Source organism: Sesamum indicum, linkage group LG6 (assembly GCF_026168435.1).
Source record: "Sesamum indicum cultivar Baizhima isolate 11 linkage group LG6, ASM2616843v1, whole genome shotgun sequence".
NCBI classification, from domain to species: domain Eukaryota; kingdom Viridiplantae; phylum Streptophyta; class Magnoliopsida; order Lamiales; family Pedaliaceae; genus Sesamum; species Sesamum indicum.
In genome coordinates this window covers 26,154,466-26,165,065 of record NC_142662.1, presented here as the reverse complement: position 1 = coordinate 26,165,065, position 10,600 = coordinate 26,154,466, and positions in this window count along the sequence as shown.

The following is a 10,600-nucleotide window of genomic DNA, read 5'->3' as shown; positions in this document are numbered from 1 at the left end:
AAATGTAACTTGTTAATTAGCTCGACGCTAATTTTAGCATTAATTTTTTTCATAGCTATTAAGCTATTTTCTTGTAGTGGTGATTGATTTGGTTCAGACAAATCTAATTTGTAGCCAACAAGATCTTACTCTGTAAGGTTGAGATCTTACAACTAAAACTTATAAGTTCAAGTTCTATGGATATATATTTACTTTTATCGTAGTTTACTATTATTTTTTTGTCTTGTTGAAACCCTTTCGTCAATTTAGATTATTGATGTAATGAAATAATTTTTACATTTGAATGGTTAAAATAATGAAATGAGTTCCACACTCTGAAAATGTATTTAAAATATTAATTCTTGACTTACCAAAAATAAATTGTAATATAAAATAAAATAACTAACATAAAATACGTGATTCAAAATTTTGGTCTTTTGCTGTAGCAAAGAAGCAAAGTTCAGGTAGGTCACGTATTACCAGTAATAATTTGTAGGTGGGCTGCGTTTCTCCTATAATGTCTGCCTGTTGACGTGGTGGAATGTGATTGGAGGGAGCCCCACTTCTCCCTGAATGGGTTATCCGTTGGGGTGTATATTTGGACCAACACTACTTTTAGATTTTGGGCACTAATTAATTATGCTAATTAAGGTGGAAGATCCTAATTACAAGGTGATTAGTGATGAAATCAGATCCAAATTCAGATTAAGAAATCCTTAATGACAGGGATTCTTCCGCACCTAACAGTGCCGACCAGGCCTGATATTTCGTAAGATGAAACCAAAATTAAGATTAAAGTTGACCATTAAGCAAATTACCATGTTTAGATTGTGCAGTCTGAACTAGTGGAGAGTTCGTACCAGAATAGGTTGAAGACTGTTAGGTTTTCTATTAAGAGGTGTGGCCAATTTTTGTTTCTCGATTTGACTTTGGGAATATTGGGGTTTCCTTCAACTGAAAATGGGAAATCTAAGTTGAAATTTTTATTTTTATTCTTTTTGTAATTAAACACCTCTCGTTAGCAAAAAAATTAAAGAACAAAACATAAATACGAATTTAAGAATGATCATTCACAATACTAAAAATATAATCAGTATATTCAACAAACATCATAATTTCAGTCAAGCCCACTTTGTCGGGTATAGGCAATTGCACGTTGTGTTTGCCTACTTTCAATGTAGCACTTTCATCAAATGATCTATTCATATATTTTGATGTGGAATTCACAATTTATGAAGATACAAATATCATAATGTAAGATTAGAACATATAAAATTAACATATTTTACGTTGTTGGTTCACAATTAAAGATTTTATCATTTCTACAAATTTATATAAATTATACAGTGAGGACCCGACAACCACGTAATAAACATAGTAGTTTTCATGAATTTTAGGTGTTTCCTTACACAAAGAGATTAAAATCCTTAACATCCCTCTAACAGTAAGAATTTGGCCACCTCGGAATTCAAGAAAACCAAAATTGGAATTTTCCAAGTGGTGAGGTGGGGTGGTCAATTAAAAGCTTAAACTGGAAAAAGTGTCAAAAGTGTTGTCAGCATAAAATCGTGGGTTCATGAACCCGTTACCCGCCAGGTTTGACACGCTTACGAAAAAGGCGACAGCACTAACAGTGGATCCCCTGCTTCCTGCTCCCAACTCTTCTGTACCAGCTCCCCACTCAAATCGCTGCACGTAACCACATTAGGATCTTCTGGTAGTTATTACAAGTAATTGCTGGCTGTCGATCCGGAGGGCGAGGGGGATGTCCACCCGGGTCCCACCCGACCCGATTTGTATCAATTAGTTAGCAAGCAAGTGCCCTTTTTCAGAAGGAAAATTAATTAATGAAAGGAGTTCAATGTGTAAATGATGCAACACAAATTTGCCACATAATGATTGCCAATGCAGATGGGACTCTTTATTAATTCTAAATCATAATATATATATCTATATATATATATATGTTTATACCAAAATAAATTAAAAAAAAATAGAGATGTTTAAACACTAATAAGAATTATAAATTGATGGAAATATATCAGTCATAATTAGAACTATTTATTATATATACAGTAAAAAAAATCTTATAGTTTGTGGTTAAAATTGATCAAAAAATTTTCTTTTTGTTTTAATGGTACAAAAAAAAATACGTTTTTTTGGTACTAATAAATAGGGCCCTTGAAGGAGTTAACGGCCACGTGCGAGACACATGGCTTGTGCCGTTAACTTGAGACTAAAAATGCGTATATTTGTATTTTATGATACCAAAAATTATCACTAATCACAATTATAGTACTAAAAATGAAATTATTTTTTTTAACAGGACCATTTCGCCTTAAATAAAATACTATTTTCAAATTTATGGGATGCCCTTTGAAATAGTTATAAAGTGAGTGCTTTGACCAAACATTTATTTTTCAATTTTAATTAGTCATCTGGATTGAGTGCTACATACAAACTTTGCATACGTATTATTTAAATATAATTGATTTGGGGGAGGGGAGGGGAGGGGAGGGCTAGGCATGATTGGGATGGTGACCCTTGAACAGAATTAATTCAAAGAAATAGAAGAAAGAAGCGTGGTGTCTGGAACAACATCACGGGCACATGGTTTCTTTCCCAAATGACAAAAATTGGGGACGCCAAACAATGCCTTATTTATCTTATTATTCCTGCAATTTCGTCTTTAATTGTCGCATTATTGAAGGGCTAATCTCATTCTTATGGTAGACATATATATATAATTAAATGATGCTGATAAGTATGAATAAATTCTTTTTTAAAAACGTATTCACATTATTCACATCAATAATTGAAATATATTAAGTGAAATTAAACCCACGAAACACAATATTCGAGAATTGGATCACTTATTCTATAGTCATGATTCAAATTTCTAGAATTTAGATCATAATTATATATTTGAAAATTTGAATTATTAGAAAGATATAAGAGTGAGATTTAATTAATTAATATTTTTATGATATAAACGCACACCATTTTGAAGTAGAAGAACAGCTCAGACAACCTAAGCAATCAGCGAAGTGTCTTAATTAAAACCATGAAATGGTTTAAATGAATAATTTAGCTTGGAAGAGTTCACTTTCCAGCAAGAGCGTTGAAATACTAGGAAAATTCCAAATTATAAGCATCTGTTTACTTTGTTGAACAGTGAATCCAAGACAAAACAGCCAGTTCACCATATAATCAATGTCTTCATTTTTAAATTAGGTTTGTACCAAGTTGATGGTTTGTGTACTATTATTCCATATGAGATGAGCATGAAGGTTACAAATATAAATCTTGAATTCCTCCTTATCCCAACGATGTTATATTTACATCATCAATTTTAATAATCAACAAGCAATATATAAAAATTATTAATATTAAATATGTATAATTAATCAATAACTATTATTAAAGTAGATCAATATACATATATTGGTGGGACTCGAATCCATGACCTTATGGTCACAGTACCTCAGCTTTGCCACTTAAACTAAGCTTCACTTGCAATGACGTAATTTTTTTCAAGGACAATTTATGAGGTTTTAATAAGAATAAACAGTATTGTACGTACATACATTCCATTGAGATGGGATAATGCACGATGTATTATCTGGTGTCGGCTGCATCGGTGCAAAGAGATTATGCGTCCTTTCCAAGTCTATTATATTGAGAAGAGATATTATATCAATTGTTACGGTAAAACCACAAAAATAAAGATCACGAGAATTTAACAAGGTTCGACAATGTGCCTAAGTTCTCAATAGTGATAATTGCAACTGAATTTTATTATCTTAGAGAATGATCTCAATTCGGTTACAATACAATGTGTACCTATAACTTCTTGATACATTTAATAGTTACAATCAAAGTGGACACTACCCCGGGTAATAACATGTTGTGAGTTTATTAGGAGTTTAATGATCTTTCCTAGAAAATTTCGAAAGGTGGATGGAGAAGAGAAGAAAAGAAAGAAGAGAGTTTTACAGGTGGGATTTCAGTGATTTTGCGGACAGTCAAGAAACAGCAACTCCAACTTTCGATTTAGTAGAGTAGAAGCAAGTGTTGTGCCTACGGAGCTTTAGTTATAATCTACTCTACAATTGCGGACAGTCATGCAAACGTTGTAGAAAATACGTTTTGGATTTAAAAGGAATTTAGTAAGTTTTTAACCGTACAATGTCGGATTTGTATTTTCTTTTTTTCTTTTTATTTGATTGCTGTTGCTTGGGATAAATATAGCGTGTATTGTGGGTACGTGGGAATAAAATAATTATTTTAACAGTAAATTAATAATAATAAATTGGGTTCATAATGATTCTGTTGGTAATCATTTCCATCACTACAGTGTAGGATCATGTGTATTTAGCTCCAACTTTGCTGTCCGGGAAATACCTGCCCCTGGTGAAAAACTTCCCAGATGAAACCTTAACATAAATTTCTGAGTCAATTACATGTCCAATTATATAGGGTTTTCAGTGTATTATTGCCCACCAAACTCCCCAATATATATGTAGCTTTAGGACTTTTTGAACATGGCACCACATTTGGCCAACACCTATTAATAAATTTGCAAAACTTCTTATATTGTGATATCAAAATTGTAAAACTTTTTTTTTTTTTTTTTTTTATGTAACTCCTCTTCTTATTGAATATATTAAGTGGTATTGTTTACTCTGACTTTGTATGATTTACAAGAGAGGAGTACATGGATTTATGAGCCATTCGAACTTTTCCTTTGTAATTGATGCGAGACTCGTGCCTGTATCATCAGCCCCCAGATGAGATGAGGATTTTGAAACAAACACATAGCCTCATTTCCACATACGACACCAAATGATGTGGTCTTCGATTTGATCTGTGCTGCATTGCGCAAGATGTTTTCGCTCTGACTTCATATGATTATTAATTAGCTTAACAATTTTGTTCTGGAAAAAGACATTTCATAAGGAAGAGGAGTTTGTGAAACTTATAAGTCACTCAAATTTTTTATCAAACAATTAATGTAGGACGCGGGCCTACATTAATTATATTCATTGTAATGAGTTGCAAATTGAGAAATATAGACTAATTAATGACAAATTGAAGTCAATCATTCATCACTTCACTAATTAAAGAATCAATAATTAGGGATTGATGAATCACATGTTCATCTTTTGGAACGTGTTTAAATCTCCAACGCCCTTCTCTTTAATTTCTTTTTTATTTCAAGTTTTGGATAATTCTTAGATCTCCCACTTAACTATGAAATCAATAGCACCAATAATAAATTACTAAAATAATTGCAAGGAAAAATCATTTGTATGAAAAAGTACTGATGGTTTATGTATCATGATGATCATGCCTATTATGTGAATCCCACTTAGGTTGTTCGTAATTAATTAAGTAAAAATTATGCTCCTTTTCGGTAAGTATGCGGCATTAACAACCAATTTTAAGGTTTTTATATTCAAGAATGTAAGAATTACAACCTGGATCATCAGCCACCATGAAAATGACAATTCATTTGTATTAATTAATAATTGTGATGAATTTTTGTTCTGGCTATGATCAAGTCAAGTTTTCATTGAGTGTTTTGATCATCTAGTTAGAGGTATATGTTGTTAGTGTCAATTAAATTAGTATAGAACTATATGGATTATGGAGCATCAAGAATACCACCTTTTTTTCTAAGGGGATGAACCTGCATCAAATCTTAAGAGAGAATATTGTGATCCTGAAATTGAAAATACTTTTTAAATTTCAAGAATTGGTAATAGTTCTAATTTCCTTCTTTGGTTACATGGGTATTGATTTATTTTAATGTAATAATTGATTTTATAAATATTTAATGTTGATAATTGATATATTAATTATTAATATATAGTTGAAATTCACGGTGTGTACTTTGTTAGGGACAAAAGTGTAACTCTACGTCTAATTTCAATTTATGTGATTCTCCTTTTAAACTATTTTTAAAGTGGTAATGCTTAATGAATTGTACTACGCTATTTCATACGAGGATAATTCGGGAACAATTTAAGGAAGGACGACACATTGGAACGGTGGAACACATCGAGGATCTTGGATATCCAACTAGCCACTACGATCACGACTAGTTCTAGGATATACATGTATCCCTTTATCTCAAGAAAAAACTATTATTATACTGACGTAGACTCAGTTTTCCTTGGGAAGCCACTCCCTGAAAAATGAATTTCTTCTTCAACCTTAGGTAAGTTTAAGCTAGAGTGCAAAGATACTTCTTAGCGCCTAATTAGTCCTACTTCAAATAATTACGTACATGATTACATCAACATAATAATTAAGTGAGCAACATCAATTCAGTCAATATATCAATACGATTAAGAATAATAAATAAATTATAAACAGTTACATAAAGTGAGACAAATACTGCACGTCCGTTATGGCTCTAACCCATGATTCCGAATTTGTTCATGGGATCTCAATCTTAATCATTAGTAATTTTTACTTTTCAAAAAAGAAATATTTAATAAATAGAAAATATAATTTCCACATTAGAAACTATTTATATATATATATATATATATAAATATTTGAAAAGATAATTACTATTAATCCGACAAAGATGGCGACTTTCCAAGTGTTGGAAACATCACAAATATATAAATGGACGGATATATAAAAGAGAGCCATTTAATTTATATTCTTAGTGCTTTGCAAAATCTTTCTTTTGGTCGTTGATTCATGACGTATGATCAATTTTGTCTACTTTCTTTCACAGCACTTGAAATTGTTCAATTGGTTCACACAGTACACACATCACTGCAATTATATTTTTCCTCTTATTTTCTATGAATTATATATATAACATATATTCTTGATTAATTATCTATAATTTAATCACGGTTATATAAGAAACCTTTTTTTTTTTTTTATAAATAGATGGTAATAAAATTCAAACTCGTAAATATCTTATTTGATCTGACTCTAATACATCATTAAACAATCTGCAAGAAATTTTTGGCATCATTTTTATTGCAAAATAGGAGTTGAATAGCTTAACGTGGTTCTCATCCTCACTATCACAGGCCAAGGAGCGAGTAAGCATTTTTCATGAGCATGTACATTTATCCTGTTGAGAAATGACTCCATTTGTTGAGAATAACTCCTGTTGACAATGACTACATATGTATATTTTCTCATGATTTTTCTTTTATTTTTTCCCCTCCCTTATACTACTACTACATACATCAAAGTGTTTTTCTTACGTCATATGTGCTCACATCAGACGTTAGTAATGAGACTCATATTATATGTTGATATGTATCTTATATTATATCATATGTTGATAAGGTTTTTCTTTTTTTTTTTTAATTTTTTAATTAAATTGGGTGTCGAAACCTATGTTGAAACAGTAGAATCACTAGAAAGGATTGTTGTTTGTGTATGAGTTGACTTGTAGATTGGCTTCAGTACTAATCTTGCATTATTGTTTTGACCTTATAAAAGGCCTTTCGAGCATTCGGAGAGCTGCATTATTAGTTAGTTCCCCGTTTGTCCGAAAGGAGGAAAGTGAGGCCACCTATTCCACGGACGGTGTTTGTGGCTACAGAGGATGTACACATCTCTCCACTGCCCAATTGCATGCTTCGGCTGCCTGTAATAATACAAGATTTTGTGAGCTCAATCAACTTTTGCTTTGTGGTGTTACACTGTTGTTTTTGATCCATTTGTGCTAATAATTGAGTTAACAAGACATGTGTGATCTGGCCCCCCATCAGGTGTGGTAGGAGTAATGCTTGGTTGCATCACAAATAGGTTTATTTATAAGTTGCCCGTGTTTTACTGTGTCGTTTCGATGAGACATATCACGGTTGTAATTACCATATATTACAAACGTAATCAGTGTTGCGATGAGAAGCTGATACAGATGAGTGTTTCTGTTGGGTACGAGCACAACTCAATTTGCTCGTATTTAAAATACCGAGATAAATTTTAGTAAAAATCCCTTTAATATTTAAGTAAGCAAACTAAAAAAAAACAAATACAATCCAGAATGAAAAGAACTCTTAAAAAATAATAATTAATAAATGATTAGCTCAAATTATAAACTTTTATTTCATTCCATATATCTCCCACTTCTCAGCATTTTCAATGAAATCTTGGCTATACTTTTGCTCAATTGGATTCTAATTGACCCACCATATGTGAAATTATGGGCATATATACCATTAGATTCACAAGAAATGAAATTGTGGGCAACCTCTGAAGAACTGGAGATTGTGGATAGCAAATAGGATGGTCCAAATGTACCTACTTTTCTTCTTTTAATTCATACATAGTTGGTGTACATTGGTAATATTCAACTAAGAAAATTGGTCGTCGTGTAAGAAAATTGGCATCAAGAATTGCCAAAATGATGGGTATTTGAATGCATACATAAAAATGGACCCCTCGTTGTCAAATGGTCGTGAATTCAATTCAGCGCGTCAATGTGCGGGATACATTAATTGATCATCTGTAAATACTTTCATAAAAGATCTACGCTCCCATGATTCAAGATATGTTCTGACTTATGATAGTGATCGGAGTTGAAACCACTCAACATTTTATACGAAAAAGAATTAGTATTTTAAGATATATATGGAACCCCATCTAGAAGAAAATTTGATTTCATTAGATTCAACGTACACAATCGAGATTTCAAGTATGATTTGTTCTTTTCTTTTACGAATTTGAAAAGGGTTTACTCTACACATGAGCTCGGCCGACAACATGAGAGAGTCTGAATGGTTGGTTACATCTAGATACTGTGAAGTAGGGAGTCAAATATTGGAGCCCATGTCATGTAATGTCAGGTCCAACTAACTAAAAGATAAACCTCAAATTTTACTTCAATTTTTCAGAAAGAAAAACAAGTGAAATACATTAGATAGTAGTAGACAAATACATCAACTTGTAATTCTTGTCTATTAGATTCCTTGTCAGAAAACAATTCATGCGCAAAATGTCAAGAAATGTATGTAGCTTTTTTTTGGGTCTTGATTTTCCCTACCACTACCACTATCCACTCTAAATTTTCTTTCCTACTTATCCCCTCAGATTCCAGGAATCATCGATCTTGTCAAACACACCCATCTAATTCTTTTCAACTTTTCTTATCATAAAATAAAAAAATATGTATATAGTATTGCATCTCGTATTTTATTATATTGAAATGATGTCGTGAATTATTATGTAGAACATGTACAATAGATTCATACTGCCATCAAATAATTCAATAATTATATATTTTTTCTTCTTTCTCTTGAAAATTACGTTCGAAATGGATTTCAATGCGTCTTGCTTTTTTATATCTTTTTTTCTTTTGGAGGAATATGTTTGTTGAACATCAGTCTCCATCCCTCCACGAATTCACTTTTGCAAAAGTATTTATTTTTTAATGCAATTTATCTTTTTTTTTTAAAAAAAAAAGTATTTATTTCTTATCTCCTTTTGGGGGATTTGTCTTTATTTAAAGAAATAAGGTAAAAAGGAATGAGAAAAAGCCCAATAATGAGGACAGAAACGCAGGCCCACTTTCCATAAATTCCAACCTCGGAATCAATTCTTTGACTAACAAACCATAATAATTTTTACTTAGAATAAGTATTATTTCTTTCAGTATAATTAATAAATGTCTGAAAGGAAAACGAGCACACATTGTCTTGGTATTTTCAAAAGGATGGGTTCAATCGTTGACAATTTCACTTTGACTCGTTGAAATCCATGTCTTGTTCCTTTTTTTTTTTTTTTTAAATGGTGGGACAATTTTTCCGGGGAGATAAAGGATTTTTTTTTTCACACACAGTCACATATTGATATCACATCACATCTATATCTACCTTATATGTAATTATATTTTTTTATTATAATATAATTTAATATTCGACTCTCTCAAATTTTTATTTTTGGATTCATCCCTGATAATTATAATCTTAGTTTAACCTGATGGTATTGAACATTTTGTATTTAATTTAACAACATAAACAATAAAGTGCTGTATTTTTCAATTCTCTTATCACAATTACAAATAATTTTTGTTTTATGCACACACTCAGATTAGAATATAAGGCATCTCGTAGAAAAATTTGAATCCAAAATGTTGGATTGTAGTCCAAAAAAATACAAATAACAACTACTTCATGAAATTCCGTTTCTTCCAAAAATCGCTATGGTAGGGAAGCAACTAGTGAATGTTATGAATAAACAGTTTTAGGAAATAATTAGTGTCAAAATCTTACATCTTTTCAAGTATATATTTCCGTCGAAATTCTTTGTTGTTTTCTCCCTCTTTTCATGTAATAACTTTTTGGGTGTTTACATCTACAAAATTAGCCCAATAACGGCCCAGTCTGGAAAGCCCACAGAGGCTTCAATATAAACTAAAATGGGCTCGAACTATCAGCCTCGGAAGCCCATATAGGACAGAGGCGGGCCCAATAAAAGTTCATAATGGGCTTAATCTGTCACTGGTCCACACATCAGAACGCTATTACTCATCATTATTTTTTGCAAGTCATACAGCAAGAATAATGTATAATGTAATTATAGTACTTCAAATTTGGAGGGCGAAAGCGTTGTAATAATTTCAACTTTGATGAGACAC